The following is a 15554-nucleotide window of genomic DNA, read 5'->3' on the forward strand; positions in this document are numbered from 1 at the left end:
TCCCCTCTGCTTTCTCTCCCTCTCTCCTTTCTCCCCCTCTCTCCTTTCTCCCCCTCTCTTCTCTCCCCACCCCTCTCCCCATCCTCTCCAATCTCTCCTGTCCCCTCTCTCTGTCCTCTCCTGTCCCCTATCTCTGTCCCCTCCTCTCCTCCCCCTCCTCTCTTCCCTCTCCCCTCTCCTCCCTCTCTCCCCTCTCCTCTCCTTTCTCCACTCCAGTTTCTTTTTTTTCTCCTTTTTTCCCTCTCCTCTCCTCTTTCCTTTCATCTCTTTTCTCTCATCTCTTTTCACTCCTCTCTTTTCTCTCCTCTGCCTTTTTTTGTCTTTCTCTTTGTCTTCTCTGTCTCCTCTCTCTGTCTTTCTCTTTTTTTTTTAAACAGGGTTTGACAAGGTTAGGTTAAGGATCCCTAGCTTTATTGACAAGCTATTTACAAGTTAAAGATTCCTAACTTTATTGACAAGCTAAGAGCTGTTACCTACATCAGCTCATATGAAAGCATTTTTATTGTTATGAGACATACAAGTAGGAAACAGGATGAAGTTGGAGTCATCTGTGGGCCAGCATTTTCATTTGATCGCCTGACTTTATCTCGTTGACATCATATTGTTTCAGACTCGGGTCATCCTGAGGATAAATGATCTCAGATGAAGTGATGTTCTGAAGAAGGGTACAGCCAGAGTGAAGTTGCTGCTTTCTTCCCGTCTTGTATAGAAGCTTGCTTCTCGCTGACCTCGCAGTGGAGCCAAGTGTGGTACTTTGACAGTGTTGGCCTTGTACATAACAATAATGCCACCCACGTCTCTCCTGTGTTGAAGGCTTTGCTGAAATGACAGATCTATCCAGGATGGGTCCAGGCGAGAGATGAGACGTCTTGTTCTGTTCTCTACTCCGTCAAGCAGTCTGTCTCTGTCTTGCTCTCTCTGTCTTGCTCTCTCTTGTCTTGCTCTCTCTTGTCTTGCTGTCTCTTGTCTTGCTTTCTCCCTCTCCCTCCCTGTCTCCCTCTCCTCTCTCCCCTTCTCTCTCTCCTCTCTGCTATACAGATGGTAGGAGTAGAAGGGCTAAGTTGTGTATAAAAATTGGAAGGGATGAAAGGGTAGAAAGGAAGAATGATTAAATCACTTAAAAGTTAGCTCTGTTTTTCAACTTGATTTGGCCACATCACATTTACCTCATGCACTGCTTTATTTACATGGATACAATATGCTCTGGCAGTGAATTTGAGCAGCCAGAGGATCTCCTGTTATGTAACATAGGTTAAGTTACATACGTCTGCAACTAGAGTTGTATCTGTTGATCATGTACATAGCACATGTTTTTCCATGAGGACTCTATTGTTTGTGATGAATTGAGATTCTTCACCCTACTTTTGTTTCCTACTCGCAGCTTTCTTGCGAGCTTTCTGGAACAGTATCTCTCTTCGCAACAAAGCTTCAGTTGATCAGTCAGGCAGCATTAATATTCCATGGAAGCATCTAGAAATGTGTAATTCACAATTGGTGTTAATATTTAGATTATAATGTCTAGCACAGGAATCAGTGAAAATACTACACTGTGGAAAAGATGAATTAGTGTTATGCTTCCCAAACTGCTGCACAGTGTTAACATTATAGACCATTTGCAGAAATAATAAAACACAGTAATCAAAATTTCACTTAAAAGTTAGCCAATGTATCTGTGACGTACCTGTGACCAGTTTTCAGGATTCTACCCATATACAGTACAAATGAACAATGCAAAAAACTGCAATTTCCCTTAATCGCCAGAACTGATTTATAGAGGGGGAGAGAAATCCCAGATCCAATTTACTTTTAATACTTATGAAATTTTGTGTTAGGTAAAAAAAAAAATCTCGTGATGAAAAAATCTGAAAAAATTGTAATTGAATTTGTTTCACTGGGTTTCATTCTTTTATTTGTCTCTTACTGCTATTATTTCGAGTTGAAAATGAACATGGTCGGTCCAATATTATTTCCACAAATTTTTTTACTTTTATTATGAACAAGACAGAGTGCTTCATTTTTGTTTTTTTAAGAAGCATGATAACCTAATTCCCATTTCATTAATATTATTACAGTATTAGCATTGTAGAAGCAGGCAAGTATTTGTTATTTTCCCCACAATTACATTGTACATAAAATATTTATTTTATTTCTTATTAGGCAATCTACATTCGTAGCATTCTAATCAGTCTACAAGATGACACTTAAAGTGTGACTTTCGGCACGAGAAAAAAAAAGATAAAAATACAATGTTTTATACATTCTTAAGAAATTTCCTGAAATTTAGTAAAACCTTTGCACAATGAAATGAAACGCAAGTGATTCCAAGAACAGCAATATATTTTTTGCCTAGCTTATATGCTGTGAACAGTTGTGAGAGAGATTATATGTGAATACCAAGTACGATAAAACAAAACACGTTATTGCAGTATTTTCCTTGATTTTCAAGTCATCCCCTTTTACTGATGTTATCCAAGCTTCCTGTAGGGATTTAAAGTCATTAATGGTTTTTGTGTATAAATTTTTCATCATTCACAAACATGCTTAGCTGCTTTTATTCCTTCTGGGATATTTATGTAAATCAGGAATCCAATCGGGAAGATTATAGGTTCTATTAAGACCCAGTAGTGACGTGCACCAGTGTGTGCGAATGTATGTATCCGCTTATTTGTGGTTGCATGGTTCTGGTTTGAGCTCCTGGCCCCGTCTCTCCGCTGACCGCTGTTGGGTAGTGTACGCGTGCGTGTGCGCGTACGTACCTGCGCACGCCCGCGCTCATGTTTTGTATGCTCAGTCTTTGGTCAAGTGAATACTTTTCAGTCAAGACATTCGGCTATCTTATCATTGGTTACATACTTATAGAATTGTCTTGTTACAAAACTGGTAATTGGTCAAGTTACAAGAAATTAAAGAATATAAAAGAAATGGCTTAGTTTATTCATATCAGCAAATTCTAAAAAAAAAAATTACTACAGAAATGGTTCTACACGACCATAATTTTTAAAGGGTTGGACCGGTAAGCCAGCAGAAGGCCTCGGTCAGATGACCAAAATCTCCAAAGACGGGTCATCATCTAAGACCCGCATCAGGAAACATTTGTCCTGTTTCCTGACGAACCTTACCTAACCTGGCAAATTATAATACAGTACAATCACTGCGATTAACACCATGTCAACTTTCTATAATTTTTTTTTCAAGTGCTGGGTTTTATAAGGGTTGCGTATATCAAACTACGACTCTAAGTAGACTATTGGAAATTCTCCACATTTTTCATGTATTGATAATACACAGATGTGTGATTAGTATTAAGCAATGATGTCTGGGACAGACTATGTTCATGAAGCTTAAGAGTACAGATGTGCTTGGGTTATCTGTTATATCTTTTAATAATTAAGGGACTAATCTCCGCTGCCATATTGGATAAGCCCCTATATGGTTTGAATGTCGCCAGTGATAAAGAATGGAAGTCAAGAGCTGCGACTCGACCACCGCCGCCATAACCAGGTGAGTGTCCACCATCCCGTCCTCAGATTCATTAGTTATTCCTGTATATAGGAATTTTTAGTATACATAGGTCAACAGGCAACATACTAGCTGTGGGGCTCCAGGCATAAGTAACTTACCTACTTTTAACATCATAATAAAACCGTTAGCTTTTACATAGTTTCTTCCTATTTTTTCTCAACATTATAAGGATTAAGTTTGCTTAGATTATCGATAGTTCATTGTTAGCATTTTAGGGAACAGCAGACAAGTTGAAAGTTCACACACAGCACTGTATTGTATGTTACTTGTATCCGAATGAAAGAACCGTATACAGTTTTTCCTTGTCAACTCGTGTATGTAATTTGAAATTACTGCTTACAGTTAGTAAGTTAGAAACAGTGGCGAACGTGAGGATGGGATGGTGTATATGCACATACAAGCACGCACGGAAAGACGTAACCAAGGGAAAGGGGGAGGGGAGTGCAGGCGATAAACACTTCCTGGCGCCAGTGGATGTGGTTTGTTTGCAGTGAATTTCAAGTGTGAAGCATAGCACGGCATCCACACTAACACTTCTTTGATGTCTCAGTTGTGAAGTCTAGCGTAGCATCCACACCAACAGCGGTCAAGCATAGCACAACATTAACACCATTCTGACGTCTCTGTTGTGAAACCTAGCGCAGCATCCATACCAACAGCAGTGAAACCTACACTAAAATTGCGGTGAAACCTAGCATAGCATTCACACCATTCTGATGTCTCCTTGTGAAACGTAACGCAGCATCCACACAACAGCGGTGAAGCCTACACCAACACAGCAATGAAACCTACACCAACACAATGGTGAAACAGCACAGCATTCCCACCAACACTATTCTGATGTCTCCGCTGTGAAACCTACGCAGCATCCACATGAACACTGATGCCTCAGTTGTGAAGTATACCGTAGTACAACATCCACACCAACATTCCTCTGATGCCTCAGTTGTGTGAATGCTGCGACTTCATAATACTATTGATACCACCGCATCTGGCCTCCAGTGCTGTCATACCTTGTCGTGTGGCAGTTGCTACCTGATAATGACCCAAGACGGACCAAAACGTCGTCTACATTTTCTCAGTGTCACAGTATTGTGATTTTTTTTATTTGTGGCTGGTTCCACTTGCTTATTATCCTGATAGGGAGTAAGTAGGTGTGTATGATAATGCAGACTCGGGTTGATGGAGTCTGGGGCATGGAGAGAGGAACCGATTTACTTTAAGTACCAGGAGCCAAGTGAGTTTGTCTTTCATAGGATGGCAATATTATTACCGCTGCCGCGGGTATTAGTGATTAATTATATAGATATTGTCGGTGATACCGGTAGTATCTATATACAGTCCGTATCACCATACCTTCTCAGTCAGTGGCAGTGCTATTTACCTCTATTTTCTCTTCAATCTTCCTACCAGAAGATATCAGAAACAATGCTGGGACAAGTGTAGAAATTTTCAGGAGGAAACTGGATAAGTATCTTCACCAGGTGCCAGATCAGCCAGGCTGATTTGTATGCGGGACACCAGCAACAACAGCCTGGCAAGCACCAGACGAGTCTGGCCCAAGGCCGGGCTCTGGGAATAGAAAAACTCGGAACTCATCAAAGGCACCTTCCAATAACAACTTGGGTTTCAAAATCTGTCAACATTACCATAATAGCACCAAGTCATTAGGCTGGAAAATACGTAAGGTTAGAGCCTCAACTGACTTAGTGCTTTGTTATTCTTCATCTGCCACTAAATTTGAAAACCTACATTTTGCTGCACTGGACACCATATTAGTGCAAATGTTTAACAAATAACGAGTCTTGTATGTTTAGTAAGAGTTGGTGACTCATGTTTTCACATTTCATCGTCGCGCAGAGGGTATTAAATAGGATAATTATGAAAGTAGGGGAATTTTACAGATATATACTAATGTGACATGTCTGTATCAGCAGCATCAACTGGGACCCATACTGTCCCTTCCCACAGCTCCAGAATCTTTTATGGTACATCATTTCTCATATAGTTCATAAAAGCTTTTGGGGCTGTGGGAAGAGACAGTAGGGCTATAGTTGATGCTGCTGGTACAGATAAGTAATTGTTGGCTGTAAAATCCTGTTGTAAGTTTCGTGGCTGAGTGGTATAGCATATTCTGTTTATTCGATTGCAGCACGAAAGGCCTACTGCTATCATTCAATTCCCCCGTGGTTGTTTTGCATTTTGTGTTGCTTGTTCTCGATTATCGCATAATTTATATATTGTGATGTGTTCTAATGTCTGGCTGGCTTCACAAGAGGTGCCAGTTCTTGAGTTTCCCAAAGGTGACATTCCCGGAAAGGTTGAACAGCATAAACAGCAGCAGCAGCAGCAGCAACAACAATAATGGTTAGGTCAGGAAAATAAGTCAAGATTAGAGGAACTGCGTATCAACAGGGGTTTGTCGGTCATTGATTACCCCCTCCGCTTCCCTTTCCTTCTCCGTCCTCCACCCCCTTCGCTTTCCCTCTGCTCCTCCTTCCCATCCACCACAATCACCGCAGCCTCCTCCGCCGCCCCGGGTTGGACTTTTCCCCCTTCAAGGTTTCAATCCTATAACTCGGAACTCCTTCACCGAACGGCTTCAAACTTTAAACACAGGTGTATCCTACACAGGTTTGAATTATTATTAGTGTGTGTAGGTGCTAATTTTTAGAATTTATGGAATTGCGGAGTATTTTTTTCACGCTTCTTTAGATTTTAAAGGCTGAATCATGTAACCGAAAGGAAGAATACTCTTAGTTTTAGGAATTTTCAGTTTTCAAATTTAACAGTTAAATAGCATGGGACTGAGAACTCCCTGCGGTGTACCTGGGGCCATTTTTTTTTAGACTCGCTTTTAAAGCCTTGGACAGAGGAAACTCTGACAGATATCCTATTAACCAGCTAAGTAGTTTAGCACCAATATTCATTTTGGTTAGTTCATGTTGTATAACGGTTATGTTTGCGATAACCTTTGATGGGGTTCTTGCCTGGTCAGCCAGGCTGCTGCTGCTAGCGGCTACCTGACTTCGATATCCGTCACAGTCTGGTTGATGCGGCACCTGGTGGAAGTACTTGACGAGTTTCCTCTTGAAGATTTCTAAGCATGTTGCAGCAGTGTTACTGATATCTTTCCGTTGAGTGTTAAATAGTCTGGCACCACGGTACCCCTGCTTTCACTAGGTTTATATTACATTTTCCTCAGTATATCTCACTCCAGTATGTAGTTAAAAAATGAATTGAAGTTTCTGATTTCCGTCTGATAACTGGAGAATGCCTGTTTTGATCGGCTTCTAACCCTTAACCCTGGTGTATATTACTTAGAAGAAGGTTTAAGTTTATCTTGGGCTGTCTTGGTGCCAGTTTTTCGATTATATTGAAATTGGGAAAATTTTTATTTTTTTTTTCTTGCGATCATTTGTAAATACCTCATCCGACCTGTTTCAACCTTCATAGCTGAAGCATCTTACTTAGAGAAAGCTTTCAATTATTATTGGACTGTGCAAAAAATTTCTTCAGTCTCTGAGCTGACTGTGGTAGCTGGAGAGTGGCAGGACGAGACAATCGTTGCCTAACACACTACCATCTCTAAATTTCTTCAAATTTGGTATTCAAGGTTATCCTCTGCTCTGAGCTCGTGTCTGCCAATGTTAACTCAGTCTGACCTTAAAGGTCAAGTATTTTTACCTAGTACATTTTAAAGTCGCAGAGCAATAAGCATTTCTTTATTCTTTAGACCGGCAACTTGACCAGTAATAATCATTAGTAGAATACAAGGATTCCAGTGTTGTAAGGTTTATATATCTAGGTCCAAAATTCAATGACCATCTAGTGTAGAGATCAGCGTATGATCTCTGGGGTGTCGAGTAACAAAGAAATATTTCACTATGAATGAATCTTGATTATAATCTACAAGAAAATGCAGTAATTGGATTAGGCCCGTTTTTCATTCCATAATAGAATTAGGGGCTATTAATCCAAGGGGCTGGAATTAACCTCCCTTTCCATGGACCGAACCGAAATTCCTCCCATTCCCTAGTGATTTTATTACCACTAGTGGTTTATCGATTTCCGCTGACTACATGCAGTGAACGTGGAGTGAAGCCGGGAACCATAGTTGCTACTCACTTTTATACCTTTGATATACCTATGGAGACTTTCCAGGGTTTTTCTACTCAGCCCCGGCCCAAGGCTAGCTTTGCTTGCCTACCTTACCAGGCTGTTACTGCCGACGGCCCGCTGGCCCATATACCCATCACTGTCTCGTTGATTTGCCACTTGGTGGGGGTACATGTCCAATTTCCTCTTGAAAATTTTCATACTTGTTCTACCAGTGTTTCTTATATCTTGTGGTAGAGTGTTAAACAGCCTGGGCCCACGATGTTGACAGTACAATATTCTCTTATTGTACCCACAGTGCCCCTGTTTTTCATTTGGTTTATTTTACACATTCTTCCATACATCTCACTCCAGTATATTATAGCAGTGTGCAGATTTGGGACTAGGCCCTTAAGCACCAGGCCCAAGGCGTGGCTTCGAGAACAGAAAAATTCTGAAAACGCGGCGAAAGTAAATCATATTTATCTCTCTCCAGTGAGCACATATTTAGGACGTTGAGACACTTCTAGTAATTTAAGTGCTTTATTGGCTCTATGCGGGCCATAAATGTTCTCTGTTCTAGCTCTGATCTCTCGTGCCCTGAAAGAAACCGTCAACACTAAACTATAAACGAAACAGCACAGATGATATGAACAGTATCTTCATTGGCACTAATTTTCCTTGTTTTGAAAGTTCTCATTATCCACCCTGTCATTTTCCTGATTTTTGGGTTATACATATTCCATATTGTCTTCTTTGAAAGAAAGATTAACTGACATTATTACACCCAGATCTTTCACATGTTCCTTTCGTTTTATTTAGTGATCATCATGTGTTTTGTATAGTCTCCCTTGAGTTCTTCATTTTTTCCATATCCAGGTAGCTGGAACTTGTTCTCCACTGCCCACAGGAAGACATTGTTTATATCTTGAAATTTTTGTTGTCCTCTGCCAAGGTGATTGTCATTCTTCTTTTGGTATCATCTGCAAATGATGATACGTAACTGTGGCGAGTGTTTTTGTTGTACAAGAATGGTATACCATACCGACAAGATGAAAATTAAGACACGTGCAACATCTGGGTATCTTTATTGTAGACGTTTCGCCATCCAGTGGATTTATCAATACAAATTCTAGGACATAATTTGAAGACAGTAGAACTATATACAAAAGATGAGGTAATCAGTCCCTCAGCCTTGGAGTTGGTGTGAAGAGCGCCGTAGAGTGTTTTTATCTACGTCCGCTATGATAAATTGTGAAGGGTCCCAGGACTGTGCTTTGGGTACTGCTAATGCTGAATTTTGCTCTTTTACCTACTACCTGTGTTATGTGTGTTAGAAAATTGAAAACACATTTGCCTACTTTCTCCGTTATACTTAACGCCCTCAGTTTGTGCTGTGATTGCACATAGTCACAATTTGTGATGACCGTTCTCCACAGATGCTACTCACTATACACACCATCAGCATTATATTAATTGGAAAACAATGAACTTTTGCTGGCCACAGATTGTTATTCACTGGAAATCACTAAGCCATGTACACTCGTCAAGCGCCTGGAGACTGGGTTTGTTCTGAGAATGGGAGGTGGCTTGAATTCTTTGGATCAAGAGCCCTTCACTGGTATCAAGCCACCTTTCTTCAGGGGATTAGTTGGGACTTAATGGCATTAAATTGGATCAGCTGGTGAGGCAAATTATTCCAATCCCTCGACTCCTGTGACCACACGCTTGACTCTACTCTCATGAATCCTTGGCTTTACTCCCATGAATCCTTGGCTCTACTCTCATGAATCCTTGGCTTTACTCCCATGAATCCTTGGCTCTACTCTCATGAATCCTTGGCTTTACTCCCATGAATCCTTGGCTCTACTCTCATGAATCCTTGGCTTTACTCCCATGAATCCTTGGCTCTACTCTCATGAATCCTTGGCTTTACTCCCATGAATCCTTGGCTTTACTCCCATGAATCCTTGGCTTTACTCCCATGAATCCTTGGCTTTACTCCCATGAATCCTTGGCTTTACTCCCATGAATCCTTGGCCTTACTCCCATGAATCCTTGGCTCTACTCTCATGAATCATTGGCTTTACTCCCATGAATCCTTGGCTTTACTCCCATGAATCCTTGGCTATACTTCCATGAATCCTTGACTATACTTCCATGAATCCTTGGCTCTACTCCCATGAGACTTAGCGCTTCTTTTTGATTATAATAATAATCTACTCCCATGAATTCTTGGCTCTGCGTCCATAAATCCTTGGCTCTGCTCCCATGAATCCTTGGCTCTACTCCCATGAATCTTTGGCTCCACTCTCATGAATCCTTGGCTCTGCTCCCATGAATCCTTGGCTCTACTCCCATGAATCCTTGGCTCTACTCCCATGAATCCTTGGCTCTCTCATGAATCCTTGGCTCTACTCTCATGAATCCTTGGCTCTACTCTCATGAATCCTTGGCTCTGCTCCCATAAATCCTTGGCTCTGCTCCCATAAATCCTTGGCTCTACTCCCATAAATCCTTGGCTCTACTCCCATGAATCTTTGGCTCCACTCCCATGAAACTTTGCCTCCACTCCCATGATTCCTATGACCATATCTGACTTCGCTGGTTTTGGCGGAACAGGCATTGTTAAGCTCCCACATCGCCCTAATCTGAGAATGACAAAGGAAGAGGTCGAGGCCCCCCACAAAGGAAGAGGTCGAGGCCCCCCCACAAAGGAGAAGGTTGAGGACCCCCCCACAAAGGAAGAGGTCGAGGTCCCACCCCACAAAAGAAGAGGTCGAGGTCCCCCCACAAAGGAAGAGGTCGAGGTCCCCCCCCCACAGGAAGAGGTCTAGGTCCCCCCACAAAGGAAGAGGTCGAGGCCCCCCACAAAGGAGGAGGTTACCTGGAGGTTATTCTGGGGATCAACGCCCCCGCGGCCCGGTCCATGACCAGGCCTCCCGATGGATCAGGGCCTGATCAACTAGGCTGTTACTGCTGGCCGCACGCAGTCCAACGTACGAGCCACAGCCCGGCTGATCCGGCACTGACTTTAGGTATCTGTCCAGCTCTCTCTTGAAGGCAGCCAGGGGTTTATTGGCAATTCCCCTAATGCTTGATGGGAGGCTGTTGAACAGTTTTGGGCCCCGGACACTTATGGTGTTTTCCCTTAGTGTACCAATGGCGCCCCTACTTTTTATTGGGGGCATTTTGCATCGCCTGCCCAGTCTTTTACTTTCGTAGGGAGTGATTTCTGTGTGCAGATTTGGGACCATTCCTTCCAAGATTTTCCAAGTGTAGATTATGATATATCTCTCCCTTCTGCGTTCCAACGAGTACAAGTCAAGTGCTTCCAAGCGTTCCCAGTAGTTAAGGTGCTTGACAGAACTTATACGTGCAGTACAGGATCTCTGTACACTCTCTAGATCTGCGATTTCACCTGCTTTGAATGGAGATGTTAATGTACAGCAGTATTCCAGCCTAGAGAGAACAAGTGATTTGAAAAGGATCATCATGGGCTTGGCATCTCTCGTTTTGAATGTTCTCATTATCCATCCTATCATTTTCTTTGCACGTGCGATCGTGGCACTGTTGTGATCCTTGAAAGTGAGATCCTCAGACATTACTACTCCCAGGTCCCTTACATTATTTTTCCGCTTTATTGTATGGCCGGAGTCAGTAGTATACTCTGTTCTAGTTATTATCTCCTCCAGTTTTCCATAACGGAGTAGTTGGAATTTGTCCTCATTGAACATCATATTATTTACCGTTGCCCACTGGAAAACTTTGTTTATATCTTCTTGGAGGTTAACCGCGTCCTCAGCAGATGACAGCCTCATGCAGATCCTAGTATCATCCGCAAAGGATGATACGGTGCTGTGGTGTATATCTCTGTTTATGTCTGATATGAGGATAAGGAATAAGATGGGGGCGAGTACTGTGCCTTGTGGAACAGAGCTCTTCACTATGGCAGCCTCCGATTTAACTCTGTTGACCACTACTCTTTGTGTTCGATTTGTTAGGAAGTTGAAGATCCATCTCCCCACTTTCCCAGTTATTCCTTTAGCACGTATTTTATGGGCTATTACGCCATGATCGCATTTGTCAAATGCTTTTGAAAAGTCTGTGTATATTACATCTGCATTCTGATTTTCTTCCAGTGCATCCAAGGCCATGTCATAGTGATCCAGTAGTTGTGAGAGGCAGGAGCGACCTGCCCTGAACCCATGTTGCCCTGGATTGTGCAGATTTTGGGAATCCAGGTGATTTGCAATCCTGCTTCTTAGCACTCTTTCAAAGATTTTTATGATGTGGGACGTCAGAGCTATTGGTCTATAGTTCTTAGCTAATGCTTTGCTGCCACCTTTATGGAGTGGGGCTATATCCGTTGTTTTAATTAAGTTGAGGTTGAGGACCCCCCACAAAAGAAGAGGTCGAGGTCCCACCCCACAAAAGAAGAGGTCGAGGTCCCCCCACAAAGGAAGAGGTCGAGGCCCCCCACAGAGGAAGAGGTCTAGGTCCCCCCACAAAGGAAGAGGTCGAGGTCCCCCCACAAAGGAAGAAGTCGAGGTCTCCCCCACAAAGGAAGAGGTCGAGGTCCCCTCCACAAAACAGGTCGAGGTCCCCTCCGCAAAGGAAGAGGTCGAGGTCCCCCCACAGGAAGCGGTCGAGGTCCCCCACAGAGGAAGAGGTCGAAGTCCCCCCTCACAAAGGAAGAGGTCGAGGTCCCCCCACAGGAAGAGGTTGAGGTTCCCCCCCACAAAGGAAGCGGTCAGGTCCCACAAAGGAAGCGGTCAGGTCCCACAAAGGAAGCAGTCGAGACCCACACAGAAGTGGTGGAGGTTTCCACAAACACATTGGGGGTGGGGCGGAGGCAAGACATGAGTGCATAGTGCTAGACGGCAGCATCTCCCTTGCCTCCGACATTATCAGACTCACTGGAGATAGACGGGTCCTATGTCCACCACAGTCACCGCGGCCTCACTTCTCGTACGGCCCACTGCCTACCACAAAAACCACTGTAGAGTCATCCCAACCCCACCGTAAGGACTCCCTCTGTAGAAACTCCCCTAGCGCCTGACTTTTCCCAGTCCCTTGCAGAAGGCCCAAGTTGTCAAGTGAAAAACACAAGTCGACCGACAGTAAGTCAAGCTAAACTTAATGGTAGTATCGCGTTGTAACAAGTGAAATATGAAATTCATATACCTGGATTACGGTTCAGTCCCGTCCGTTCTTAAGGTTACGTATTTATTGGTGGTTTGTTACGATTTAGCCCCTCAAGGAAGGTTCCTTGACGCTGGTGAGGGGCTCTTGATCTAGGGAATTGGATCTGTGCTCCAGTTCCCTGAATTGAGCCTGAATGCCTCCCATCCTCCTATATGCGCTGTATAATCCTACGGGTTTGGCGCTCCCCCATGATTATAATAATTATTATAATAAGGTTATGGACTGTATAATTGTGAAAATGTAGGCGCCTCGTAGCTCTTTACCAATATCTTAATGAATGACTTGCAAGCTTGTATGATTGAAAAGTATTCTCTTCTGAAACCGAGGAGAGCGTAGACGTTGATACGGTCGCAGGTTTCGCAATAAACACTTGATATATTAATATATTCTGCTTCCATACAAGACGAGAGTTGCCAGCGACTCTTTCTAGCGACTCTGTATGTCAGCAACACGGTGGCTGCCAATGACACGGTGATTGTAAATGACTCAAAAATGAGTAAATAAAACAAGGGATGCTGAGTTCTCCTCCCCCTCTTCCTCCCCTTTTCCCGTGAAGGAAGGGAGACAGCCTTTCTACAGGAGGGGGAAGAGGAGCGGTTACCGGCGCTTTAGTGGTTGCCAGTGACCCCCGGTGAAGAAATGGGAGTTACCCCTTCCTCGTGAATCATAAAGGGGGCGTTATCTCCTTTCCCCTTGAAGAAGGCCGGGCCGGCAACCTGCGCCCTGGCGCTTGGAGAATAAGAGGTAATCAAGTTGGATGCTGAATCCTCAGTCACTGTATGTTACTTTTTTTCCCCGTAAAATGTCGAGCTCCAGCTAGAGTAACAGGAAATGGGTCGGAGTAGAGGGTGTATCATCAGTTTATATTTTTGGGACCAAATTAAGTCCCGCGAATGTTGGTGATAAAGATACATCATAACATTTTGAAAGTATTATTCAAGGAAATTTATCTAGGCACCAGATCGTATGAATGAAACTATGAGAAATGCATACGTTTCACTGATAAAACCCTCAAGGAGGATAACGCAGATTCGGGGGGTGGGGCCTTGATCCAAGAATTTGGACTTGGCTTCCCTTAGATCGAGTTTGATTATTTTCCATTCCTTCAGGCGCTGTATGATCCCTACATGTTTGACGTTAAGAACTTTCAAATGTATTGCTTGAAAGATGCTGAGAAGACTGTTGACAACGTACGTATATTATACCAATTAGTAAGACGCACTTACAACAATTATGTATCATTATTGTAGAAACATTTCGCCTACGCGGTAGGCTTCTTCAGTCAAAGAGAATGGATTATAGGTAGCAGAAGACCTCTCAAGGGAGGTTCCTTGATGCTAGTGAGGGGCTCTTGATCTATGCTCCACTTTCCTGAATTGTTCCTGAATGCCTCCCCCTCAGGCTCTGTATAATCCCTACAGATTTAGCGCTCCCCCATAATAAAGTAGCAGACGAGGTAAAGATCAACCTTGGAGAAATAGTTGGTGGTGGTCAGTCCCTCAGCCTGGAGAATAGTTCAGCTCCATGGTCTGGAACAACATGAAGCTGAAGCATGAGAATAGTCTTGAATACCGTCGAAAGTGAGATGGAAGATCTCGAAGACGTTGCAGGGGACAGGTCGCTTTGAAGTCCAGACCTTCTCACTCATAGCCAGTAGTAAGTGATGACGTTGTGAAAGATGTTCCCTGTACCAAGATACCGTTCTGTTGCTGTTTGACTGCTATATTGAAAATGATATAAAATACCGACAAATTGGTAAGATACATGTGCAGTGTCTTGAACTCACTCCCTCTCTCTCTCTCTCTCTCTCTCTCTCTCTCTCTCTCTCTCTCTCTCTCTCTCTCTCTCTCACACACACACACACACACACACACACACACACACACACACACACACACACACACACACACACACACAGCATTTGTGTGGGGGGGCGTGGTTGTCATCAACTTGTGTGGGGGCGTGGTTGTCATCAACAGTTGTGTGGGGGTGTGGTTGTCAGCAGCAGTTGTGTGGGGGCGTGGTTGCCAACAGCAGTTGTGTGGGGGCGTGTTTGTCAACAACAGTTGTGGGGGGGTGCGTGGTTGTAGGAACAGTTGTGGGGGGCGTGGTTGTCAGGAACAGTTGTGGGGGGCGTGGTTGTCAGGAACAGATGTGGGGGGTTGTCAACAACAGTTGTGTGGGGGCGTGGTTGTCAGCAACAGTTGTGTGGGGGCGTGGTTGTCAGCAACAGTTGGGGCGTGGTTGTCATTAACAGTTGTGTAGAGGCGTGGTTGTCATCAACAGTTGTGTGGGGGGCGTGGTTGTCAGCAACAGTTGTGTGGGGGCGTGGTTGTCATCAACAGTTGTGGGGGGCGTGGTTGTCAGCAACAGTTGTGTGGGGGGCGTGGTTGTCAGCAACAGTTGTGTGGGGGGCGTGGTTGTCAGCAACAGTTGTGTGGGGGCGTGGTTGTCAGCAACAGTTGGGGGACGTGGTTGTCAGCAACAGTTGTGTGGAGGCGTGGTTGTCAGCAACAGTTGTGTGGGGGCGTGGTTGTCAGCAACAGTTGGGGGACGTGGTTGTCAGCAACAGTTGTGTGGAGGCGTGGTTGTCATCAACAGTTGTGTGGGGGCGTGGTTGTCAGCAACAGTTGTGTGGGGGCGTGGTTGTCATCAACAGTTGTGTGGGGGCGTGGTTGTCATCAACAGTTGTGTGGGGGCGTGGTTGTCATCAGTTGTGTGGGGGC

The sequence above is a fragment of the Cherax quadricarinatus genome, chromosome 1 (assembly GCF_038502225.1).
Source record: "Cherax quadricarinatus isolate ZL_2023a chromosome 1, ASM3850222v1, whole genome shotgun sequence".
Lineage (NCBI taxonomy): Eukaryota > Metazoa > Arthropoda > Malacostraca > Decapoda > Parastacidae > Cherax > Cherax quadricarinatus.